This window comes from Phalacrocorax carbo, chromosome Z (genome assembly GCF_963921805.1).
Source record: "Phalacrocorax carbo chromosome Z, bPhaCar2.1, whole genome shotgun sequence".
Classification (NCBI taxonomy): Eukaryota; Metazoa; Chordata; class Aves; order Suliformes; family Phalacrocoracidae; genus Phalacrocorax; species Phalacrocorax carbo.
In genome coordinates, this window is record NC_087548.1 from 28475909 (window position 1) to 28487689 (window position 11781).

Genomic DNA, 11781 nt, shown 5'->3' on the forward strand with positions numbered 1-11781 from the left:
TCTTAAGGTAGGAGCAGGTTTTGCTTTGTTCCGTATAGGACCCAATAAATTATGGTCTTTGACAAGAACTCATTTTAGCCAATTAACACCCATTTTCTAAACATCCATTTGCTAAAATAGTTTGCACAATTCATAAGTGGTTTTTTTCTTCCTCTGCCTTGTAGTTTTTCTGACCAAATACACAGAACCACCCTGAAAGCATTATCTGTTAATGGTCTGGGAGCTTGCTATTGTTTGGTTGTTCAAGGTGTACAAGGATTGATAATATTTTTTTTTAATACAGGTATCTACTGCATTCAACTAGAATATGTCTTCCAGTGACAGAATTTCCAGAATTTCCAGGGCCTCTGAAAGTCAGGCCATGATATTTATGGTCATAAATATGGGCCTGAATGCTTCTGTTTAGAAGTGCTGTTTAGAAGTTCTGTTTAAGGAGTGCGTCTATGGAGTAGAAGATGGCTCAGATCCTTAGCACCACATACTAAGCAAAACCTTTAAGAGCTTTACAATCAATAAGTGCTTGGAATCTCCCATGTTCAGATATGAAATGAACATGGAATTTTATTTGAAGAAACAAAAAGCAGACAAAATTGAATTCATTTTAGCAGACAACTGCTAGATGTTCCTACATGGCATTGAACACTTATTCACCTTTTTGTGTTTTCTAGGAAAAGTATCCTTATTTCTCCATGTCTAAGTTATTTCTTTTTTTCTTTTCAGTACTTCATTTGAAGACAAGAAGCCAACTGGAAAGGAATTAGCATTCCAGCTACATGAACCAAAAAAAATTTCAGAGACTAACATACACGGCTTTCCTGGTTTTCCGAATAAGCGGGTTGAATTTTTGCTGCATCAGTCTTGGCCTACTCAACTTGGAAAGCACTAAGCAATATAATAAACTTAAGAATCTATTTGATAGTTTAGAACACCAAAGAGTGCACTTCAAGCGTACACTTGCTGTTGCCTACAGGGACTAGCCCCTCAACAGGCAAATGTAGTGACCTAAACTTATTTAGAAATCTGAATGCTGTACACTTACAGGAGATGTATATCAGTCAGAGTGTGATTCGATTTGATATTTTTCTGTTCTTTACACAGTAAGTACATTTGTACGTTTACAAAACCAAATAACATTCCTCATTCACATTGTGTATACTAACATCTGAAAACTGGAATACTGAAAAACATTTATTCCTCTGACTACTCATTCCGTATAGATTTAACACTATATGGAAAAGCTTTGCTCTGAATTTAACATGTAAATAGTCAATCAAAATATGCAGCTGATAGGAGCAACACTTCATAAATTGTAATGAGGCTAGATGAGACCATGATGATAAATGGAACTAAAGGGATGCCATCAACTAAAACAACACTCTTTTTAAAAAAGTGTTTGAAAGTGATTGCAGATACACCACTGATTTTATTTTACCAGTTTTTGTGACATTACTACCACAACATGCATAGTTTTGGTTTTTCATGGTCTCCTCTCTCCTGTTTTTACTTCAGATCCATGTGAGTGCACAACCCTTCTAAGTTACAACATATGTGGGGGAAATCTGTGAGAGCAGCTAGATATGAAATAGTGTACACTGCATAAAATACATGGGAAAAGGCTTTTAATTCCTTTAAAAGTAATTTTTCCTTTGGTCATTTTCAACTTTAGTCCTTCCAGGCATCATAAACAACTACAAAAGGATTAAAAGGTACATATAGAAAATACAGTTTTTTCTCTATAAAGCTGAAGGTATGCCTTTATAGCCTTTATAAGGTTTTATAAGGTAGGTATACACCCACAAAGAAGACGTGATTTTTTTACTTACAGTATTGACAGACACATCATCTGAATTTTTCCATGCTAATTAACATGACAATATCTGCCAAGGCTACACACGTAGGTTCTATTTAAATACAAATTTTAGATATCTCCGGATACTTGGAATCTTAGAAGGTACACATTTTCTCATCAAATGCTTGTTTATTTATAAATGTTGTTAAGACTAGTTAAAATAAAAGAGAAAATATCAGAGAAAAAATATCAATGACTTTTCTCCAACAAAACCTCTAGACTGACAGATTCTGAGCCAAATTCCCATCGAATGCAATTCCATCCACCTCATTTGAATATCAGTGGGGTGTACTGGGACCTAAACTAGTGAATATATGTATGTATGTAGATCTGTAATAATCTGTGGTGTACCTCCTTTCACAACTGAGGTGAAGCCACCTGTGGAGGACATCTCTGTTAGCTGACATTTGAGCCCTGGCATAATACTTGATAGCTCAGTAGGACACTTATCTTCATGCCGTTTATAGACAGCCATGTTTCAAAATATTTTACATGGATTATCACACTTCAAAAATCATGCACAGTAACATCTTTCTAAGACATAATGAGAAATGTTTTCTAAAACAAAAATCAGGGCCTCTGGACCAATGCCATTATTATGGCAAAGGAACTCCATTTTAACTTGTGCTGCTATACACAGCGTACCCTGTGGTAATGAAGGATAACCACATCCTGGGATACAACAGCAAGTGTTTTACCTGCAGTAATTATTCCCCTGTGCTTGTGAAGCTACATCTAGATTAGTATGTTGAATTTTGCCCCCTTTACCAACACGAAGAAATTCTTCATGATGAGGCTACTGAAGCAAGGGAATGGTTACACAGAGAACCTTTGGGGTCTTCACCCCTGGAGATATTCAGATTTTGACTGGGCAAGGCCCTGAGCAATCCAATTTAACTCTAAGAGTTGGCCCTGCTTTTAGAAGGGGACTAGATGAAATGACTTCAAGGAGTCCCTTCAAATGCAAATTATTCCAATGTTGTTTGGCATTGCAGTAGTGCTGCGCAGAAACTTTTTTGCAAGTTTTAAACTAGTTAGCTTTGAATGGAGGGCAATCTATCTGCATCACAGTCCACATTGTAGGATAACCTTAAGCATGTCTGTAGTTCGTTCAGAGCATCATACTGGTGTACTAGACTGCAATAGAAACTAGCCATTTTAAACAGCTTCATTATGTCTACAGTACGCTGCAGTCAGCGATGAGATGGCATACTGAGGGAAAGATAGACTCCATCTGCATCGCAGAGACGCCCACAAGCCTTAATACTCTTTTTTTTTTTTCTGAACCGATCACCCTTACAAGACTTCCAGTCACAGTTATGAGTTTGTTAGTTCTATGTTCTACATCGCTAAGTGCATTTTTCTCCTATACTCTCCCTATTGTCAGGACTTGATTTGTTTAACAAAGATGAGAAGTGCTGCTCACAAGCTGAGAAAGAATGTTAAAAGGACAAGTGAATCCTTTGTCATGGGCAGTCTGTGCACCAGCTAACCATGAAGAGAGGCAGCACTGAGTCCTGCTTAGGAGAGGTGATGTCTAGACACCAAGAAAAATACTGTCCAAAAGCAAAAGCCACCATAAACTCCACAGCTATGTGCCAATATGAAAAGTAGAAGGCCAAAACATGTAAAATATTAACATTTGGTATCTTCACCTACTGCATTTTGATTTTGCTTCTTTTAACTTGTTGATGAAAACCAGTTTGAATGCAGCTTAGTAAAAACTGAGAACTTTGCTCTGTAAAATCAAGATCACACATTTTCTATACTCATACGAGACCATGGTAACACTTGGTCTTACCTTTCCTTTCAGCCTTGTTTACAAAGACACACCCCAATCATTCACAGATCCATAAATCCTCTCAAAATGCCCTAGCAAGCCATCACTATAGGATCTTCCATAGTCTGTGCCAAACAATTCACTCTCCTAGCTTGAGAGTTAAAAAGGAAAATGGCAAATAATATCTGATGCCTTCATATCTGTACAAGAAAGCTATCACAGGTGTGCTTCAGAGAGCTTACAACACGCTCAGGAAATGGAAAAATACTCTGTTGATCTTACCTTTATTTTTTGGTGCTTGGATATATTTTGTGATGAATTTTTCAAGTGTATTCCTTTTAATGAAAAGGAATATGTATTTTGTCACATTTTTATGGACAGCATGGATGTGAGACATACCATCAGCAGTCTGAGAAGCAGGATTTCAAGAATCCGCACAGATAAAAGAGAAACAACAAAAAGCAACATGTTAGAAAGCAGTGATTTCCAGCTGGAAGAGCTGCTCCAAGGAGCTTTTGGAGCAGTTCAGAGGACCGCTTAATTTGTAAGGCTATGGCAATGGCTGGGATTCCCAGATAAAAGCAAAATCTACCACGGTCAGGGCAGGGGAGCAGCAGGGAAAGGGTGGAACACAGTTCGCAAAAAGAGCTTCTTGGGATTAGCACTGTGTACTCTTACAGAAAAGGAAGTTTATCTTCCAGTGCTATATGGCATGAAAATGGTGCCACTTAAAGACCCAGAGGTCCTATGAGATGCTATGAGCAAAGTCACCTCTCAGTTCCATGGTTACCTATATTTCTAAATAGCTTCCATGATGTATTTCACAAAGCTTTTCCCTATACAAAAACTCATATGATAATTAAAGGGAAAAAAATCCTGCAGGATGTTTTAATGCCGCTTCCAACCATATTCATTGTAACATGGATTTTCAGTCAAAAATGTAGATGTGCTTGTGAGACACAGACTACCATCCTAAAACAAAGCAAGTAACTAGACTCACACAGCCATGACCACAAAAACAACCTGCTGAGAAGGAGAGAGCCAGCTACAAGGATGCTGCTTTATCTTAAAAAAAATCTTGCTGCTGGCAAGGAGACACGAAGCTGCAGCAACACCATATTTTTCATGAGTCTCAGATCAATATAAAGCTATGTGCCTACCGTGCTGAAATAGCTACATTATGTAGTAGATGTCATTCATATTTTAAATATGATACATTTTTACTTGAATTAGAAATATTTGGATGGAATGCCCACGTAATCATGAAAGTCTTTGATGTTTTGTTGATGCATGACAAGTCTTACTGTCAGCTGCTGGTCAGCAGAAATGCAGACATAGGTAAGAATTCAGGACGTTGAATTCTTACCTATGAAAGGACGTTACAATATCTTAATTGTATTACACTGTATTATACTTTATGCAATTTCATTGTTGTGTCTGCAACATTTAAACTTTTATTAGCCTCTCTGGGTGGGAAAGTAACTGAGATTTTGAGCAACAGAGAAGGAAAGGACGTGCTCGGCATTGCTTTACCCCCTCTGTTTGGTTTTTTAATAAGAGGGCAATAGCTTCAATAATAATCATGCTAAAGAAATTTGCATTTGATTATATTAAATGCACAGGTATTTATCTCTCACTGACATAAAAATGGTAATTTGGAACCAAACCTGACTACCATATCACAGATCAGCAACATATATATTTACAGAAGAATAGGTGCTCTGCATATTTACAGTGTCTCTAGAAGAACCACAAAGCAATATACAAAAATCAAAGATAAATTAAAAGCCTGTGAGGTTATGAACCAGTGTTTTATGGAGAAAAAGGTCCACAACGTTTTGTAACATAGTTACTCAAGAACATATTGCATTTAACTTAAAACTGAGAGAGTTTGCTAATTTAAAAGAAAAAATTAACTACCTTTTTCTTCCTAGTGTCAATACCTTGAGCATACTTTCAATTAATTTTTCCATTTTACTGCTTACAAACACTTAAAAGAAGACCAGCTCTAAATCCAGTCCTCTGAATCATTTTTAAAAGGACTCCATTCTGTTTTAAGAGGAAAATGTTATGCACTACACAATACGAGGCGGTGGCAGCAGCTGCGGGTTCCCTATCACAGGTTTGCAAACACATTTAATCTAATTGATGAGCTTTTGTTTAAACAAGCATTGATATGCATCCTGTGATGCATATGGGTTGCAAAGATTCACAGCAACATACAGCCCAAGTGATCTGCCTGTACTTCTGTATGACTGAGAATGTGAAATACCTTCATTAATACTATTTTCATACAAAATCCCTAGATAATTATATAGCTGGATTCATTCTGGTTCCCACTGAATTCTACAATACAATTTACACTGATTTTAATGGGACAATGAGGACCACTGTGGATAAACATTTGTCCTCTGTGCTTTGGAACACATAATTAAAAAAATTAATTTGAAATCTGCCCTTACTGCAAGCAACTTATACAAGCTTATACACTCAGGTGCATATAAACTCAATTATAGGTTTCACACTGTCACCTGAGGTAACGCCATGTTTTGCAAACGTAACTGAATGCTTCATGTGATTTTCCTTTGTTGCAAACACCTTTCTTGCATGTCACTCAGAACTGAGAAAAAACCTAACACTTCTGCTTTACTATTATTAAAAATTAATTGGATTTCTCAAATATATAACCAGAAAGCACTTGTTTTGATCTTATTTGGACAAATACAAATGTATCTTTCCAGAATGCAATGACGTGATTTTACATCAAGTTGCCATCAGAGGAAGTCTATGTCTAGTCTGTACCACTGATATTCAGGGTTGTCGTTATTGAACAAGCAGTAGGAATACAGCTTCAGAAATAAAGGCATTACATTATTGTTTCTTCTTTTTCTTCAAGTATCATTTGGAGACTCAATGTGTGTCAATAATTTTAACTGACAGACTGCCTTTTTTTCTCAATATTTGGCCTACGCAAAGCTTTCCTCCAAATACAAATAAAAGCCTACTTAGAAGTTACTGTGACTATATATTAGTGAATTCTGCTTTTCTTTGGAATACAGAAAAGCAATGCTTTTCACTCTCACATTATGGAAGCAGATTAAAAAAAAAAAAGACCAAAAAGTAAGTTTTAATGTGTGTTATCATTCAGTAAAATTGCAGAAAATGGCTAGGTGAGAGGGAAAGAATGGGGTCTCTAGTTTACCACGGTGCCTAGTTCTCTATGAAAATGCCGAATAAATGTTTAATTACAGGGAAGACTATGAATATTGCACAAAACAGTGCAATGGTAGTTTTCATTCCCACAGGGGCCTCAATCCATGGAAAGAAAATCCACTGTGAAACTTCAATAATTCAGGAGGGCATACGACATAGTTAAAACAGGAGTCTTTCCCATAGGGAAATTGGAGGAAAACCACTTCAAATTACATATCATTTATAATTATTCTAATTTAAGAACGTTATTTGTTTTGGGTGTTGCTTTTCTATCCTAAAATTCTTTGTGGTTAATTGTACATTCATCACAAAGTTCCTTCCAAAATCTCTCTACAGCTCTACTTCCAGTTCTGTCTGCAATTGCCTCACAAAGCAGTAATTTTTGGCATAGTTTATGCCACCTCTACAGATCAATTCAGCATCTTCCTCTCTCTCCTAAGGCAGAAGTTGCTGTGAGCTCCCTGCACTGCAGTGCAATGCAGCCCAAGTACCAGCAGTACCAATTGTGTTTGTCTGAGTAGGTTTCCCTTGTGTGGTACTAACCTCTGCAATCCGCACCCCCCTCCATCAGAGATACACTCATCAGCCTCCTAACCCTTTACGGGAAGGAGAGCAGGATACTATCAATCACGGAGAAGCCTCTGGATGATCTCAGCATCTTTCGATGAGACGATATCCCTCCTCCCCGCCTATCTTTACATGCTTCTTCCTCATCTCTTCCTTCTCTCCTCGGCCCCCCCCCTTTCTGTACAGATGTGCCGTGGCCGCCCCAGCCAGCATGACTCAGCTCCCACCCTCGCCCCCCACTCGCACTGCACCCACAGTACTTTGCAGGATTAGGCTCCCAAGACTCATCAGTGATCTCCATGCTCAATTACCTCGTGTCACTGGCCCTCAGGTCCCTAGGGTGTCCTTCCTCCACTCAGGACTGCCAGACTAGCTCCTCTGCCTCTTTGCAACCCTTAGGCTCTTCTGCCTTGCAATCCTCTTTAAATTAGATGGGGGTTGCCTCAGAAAACCTCAGCATCTTGTGGCTCTTCCTAACCCTAGGACTTGAACATTGATTTCCCCACTCTTCTCTCTTCCCCATATACAGCCGGAGGCATCTTGGGATTTAATCCCCAAAGCACCAGGAAAGCAGTAACTTAGTGTGTTTTGACTGAGTCCTTTCCTGAAACTGTAAGGAAGGGAGTCCCCCCCTCCCCCTTATGGCTCATGAATGCTGAACTATTCTCCCAACATAGTCAAAATGAGTTACGATCCTGGGAGGCAACCTACAGTGAGAAAAGCAACATAGTTTTCAAAAGCACTTATACTGATTATTTTCTTTATTTTTCTTTCTTTTTTTTTTTTTTTTTCCTGTTCTCTTCTAAACACGTCTTAGAAAGTGTCGGTTCCCTAAGGAGCTGGAATATCGACACCCTTCCTGCATCTTTGATTTTCCTCACCAACCTTACCGCTAGGAGATCTGCAAGCTTGTTTTCTTCAAACATCTGGAGCCTGCGAACCTCAAGCCCCCTGGTTTTTGCTCCCCTAGCGAGCAAAAGTTCTGCTAGCCTTAATATGCCAGTCAGCTTCAAAAGCAGAGATTAGACGCTCACACCGCCTCGGATCTGTGCAACCTGCTCCGTCTGTGCAGAACAGCGAGTGAGCTCTGGATAGGGCTGGAGTGACCAGCAATCGAGCAAAGACTGCTCCCGCTCACCGCCGGGATGCGAGGGAACCCCGCGCTCCCTGTAACGTATGAACCTGCCCCGAAGACAGCTCTCACCCCTCCCCGGCGAGCAAACCCCCGATCAGTCCCGTGGAAAAGTTGAAGTCCTTTTCCGCCGCAAACATGCAAAACAAACAAACAAACGAAAAAAAAAAAAAAAAAAAAAAAACAAACAAACCCAAACAACAGAAAGCAAAGCTGGGGCGGAAAGTTGCCCGGGAACGGCAGGGGCCGCCTGGCAGCCCGGAGCATCACTTACCGGCGGGGCAGGCGGCGGAGAGGCGCGGCGGCCGGGCTGCGGGGCGACCCCGGGTCCCTCGGCTCCGCTGCCGCCCGCTCCCGGCGTGAGGCTGCGGGAGGGAGAGAGGAGCCTCCCCGGGGAGCCGCCGAGCGTGACGGACCAGAGGAGGGGCGGACCGGAGTGGCTGTGTGGGCTTCGCGTTGCGGTGGAGCCTGTGCTGCAGTGCCGGGAGAGAGAGGGGGAGCGGGCGGGCGAGGCGCGGAGGCGCGGCGCGGGGGGCGGCCGCGCCGGCAGTAATTGAAGGCGTGGGAGTGTGGGGAGGGCGATCCCCGCCGCCGGCAGCGGCCAGAGCCGGCGAGGGGGAGGCACGGACAGCCCCCCTCCCCTCCTCGGGCAAGGCTGGGAAGCCTCCGCAAAATAAACAAGCCCCTTTTTCCTGGTAGAAGGGGAAAAATAGTGACACCCACGCACACACTTTATTTCAGAAGGCAGTGCTCTCTGAGAGGTGGCAGTAGGCGAAAGAGTATGAAATGGCTTGTTTCAGAAAGGGTAGCAACAGGCCCTATGGCCACCCAAAGACCACTGCATCCTTCCTCCCTACTGTGCTCTCAGAGCGTGGGCCATGAGCACCTTGTAGCAACAGTATGAAGCTGCCTGCAGGCTACAAGCAAAGACTGCAAGGGAAGATCAGGGTGAGAAGAAGTGAAGTTGGTGTAGGAAGTCCCACAGGCGAGACTCCTTATCCTGAGTGGCAAAATTCCTGACTAGAAGAGTAAAGCATTAGAATGGATGGCCTTGAGTGATGGTGGAACCCCCATCATCCATGGCTTGTAAAGAAACATCAGAAAAACATGTTTAAAGATGATTGTTTTGTCTTGGGACAAGTGGATTAACTAGATTATCTTGTGAGGTCTTTTTTCTAGATTCAGGTTCTATGAACAGTAGGAGTTCCTATGTTTATTACAATTATCACCAATATTTTTAATGCAGTGGCACCAAGGACTGAAAGCGATATTGTCACTTTGCTACACCACATGTTAACAGCCACTATAGAATAAAGAACATGAAGACAGTTCCTTCTTTACGATTTTATAAATTTACACATGCAATTGCACTGGTAAAGTGTGTAATGTGACAAACGCAGCGGTATCGCCAAAGTGAAGACATGAGAGGAAGTGAAGAGAGCAGGTAGGACTCCATAGTAAAAGTACTTTTAAAAATCAGCAAATATTCTACCAGTTTTATTAACAAACATGGGACTTGTATTCACATCTCCAAAATGTGTTAAACCATGTAGAAGGAAGGTAGAGTAATGGGCAGATCCTACCACTGCCCCTGCCCTGTACTCTGCACATGCTTAATGTGTAGCTTCTAGACCGTTGTAATTTCTGATAGCTCATCTGCCTTTCAGTCTTCCTGTCAATATTTGTGAGCTGATATGCATGTTTTCCTGTGCTCCAAAATGCTTTTCTTTCTCTCTGTTGTTGCGCAAAAGACTCAAACAGCAAAGGAAACTGGATTATTGATTGGCTACCCAGGGGAAAAGCTGAATGAACTATGCATGGAGTGCTGTCAAGTGTGAAACGCAAGCAGAGAAAGAGAAAGAGAAAAGAAATACCTATTACTTTCCTGTCCCTTTCAGTAATCCTGGCCTTAGAAAATTGCACCAGGTGTTACAAAACAGCACCTCGATGTTAATAAAATGAACTTCCTGCGTACAATATTCAAGAAAATAAATATTCCAAAATTGTCCTGTGGCAACAAAAGAAAAGGCTATTTGTGATATACAAACAAGAATGATGGTAAAATATTGCTTCCATTCATTTACTGTCAACTATCTAATAGGAACATTCCTGTATATACAATACATGTTAAAGTAACCCCACTTTATTTTACTGAAATAAATTGATTGGGACAGAAGCCATGCTCCTTGTGAGTTCTTGAGCAAATATAGCAACTAATCCTGAAAGAAAAGCCACTACGAAATTTAGGTTTTGAATATATAAGACTAAAATGCTAAGAAAAATAAATCAGTTCAATAAAAACAAAATGGACAGACTCAAGACTTTTCTTAACCTTGCCTTCAGATTCCTCAGAGAAAGGATCACTACAGCTGCCACCTTCCACCTCACCTACCACAACAGAGAAAGGGATATTCACATGATAGATTTCTAGGCATTTAACAGAAAACAGGCAGATAAACTAAAGGATAAAATCAAGAATTTTATCCACAGAAGTAAAAATTGTGCAGTGCCATAGGTTAAACTGAAGTAGCACAGTGTTGCTACTGTAGAGAACGGTTCTTCCACTTTCTCTGCATGCCCTGACGCTGTCTTAATGTCAGCTTCATTGTTTGTGTGGTTTCAGGGTAAAATGGTTTGACGAGTAGATCTGACTGCAGAATAAGCCTGGAAACCAAAGGAAAGTAAGCCAAAGCCTGATGGGTTTTCAGTCACACCACTGACTGACTCATTTGTCTCAGTTAGGCTGAGTTAAGCCAATTCTGAAGCTGAAGGACGTGTATAGGACCGACTCCGCCAGTTCAGAAAGGTTGTTTTGGGAATGTGAAGCATCATTTAAGTAAAGCTGTATACTGTCTCCTTGCTTTGTTTTCCATCTATGAGCACTATTTGTATGATAGGAGAAAATTTCTTCTCCCAAAACACTCCCGCTGCAGATAGGCAAGAAGCAGATTTCATTCCCGCCACCAAGAAACACATCCTGAGGCAGATTGCCTGCACACAGGCAACTCTGGTGGTAAGAATTCCTCTCAAGTTTGAGAACTTTACGTGGACTACCTCTGTTTTCCCTGTTCCTGGATCTGATGGCTTAGACTTGCCTGAAGTTTGTCCTCAAGAGTACTCGTTAGTATCAGAAATAAAATTAACCTTATTACTCATTCAGTTAAGCTCATGAAATCTGCTGCTCTGTCAGTTTTCTGTAGAGACTACATGACACATCTGGACATACTCATTTACAGCTAT

The 11781-nt window shown here is 40.6% G+C and overlaps 1 protein-coding gene across 1 annotated transcript in view; it reads right to left on the bottom strand.

The window, feature by feature from the left end:
- Positions 1–9075, bottom strand: part of SV2C (synaptic vesicle glycoprotein 2C) — a 124768-nt gene extending 115693 nt beyond the window's left edge. Inside the window, exon 1 of the mRNA XM_064438374.1 lies at positions 8816–9075. The gene's annotated coding sequence lies outside the window, so the exon portion shown is untranslated. The remainder of the gene's footprint in view (positions 1–8815) is intronic.
- Positions 9076–11781: the final 2706 nt, after the last annotated feature.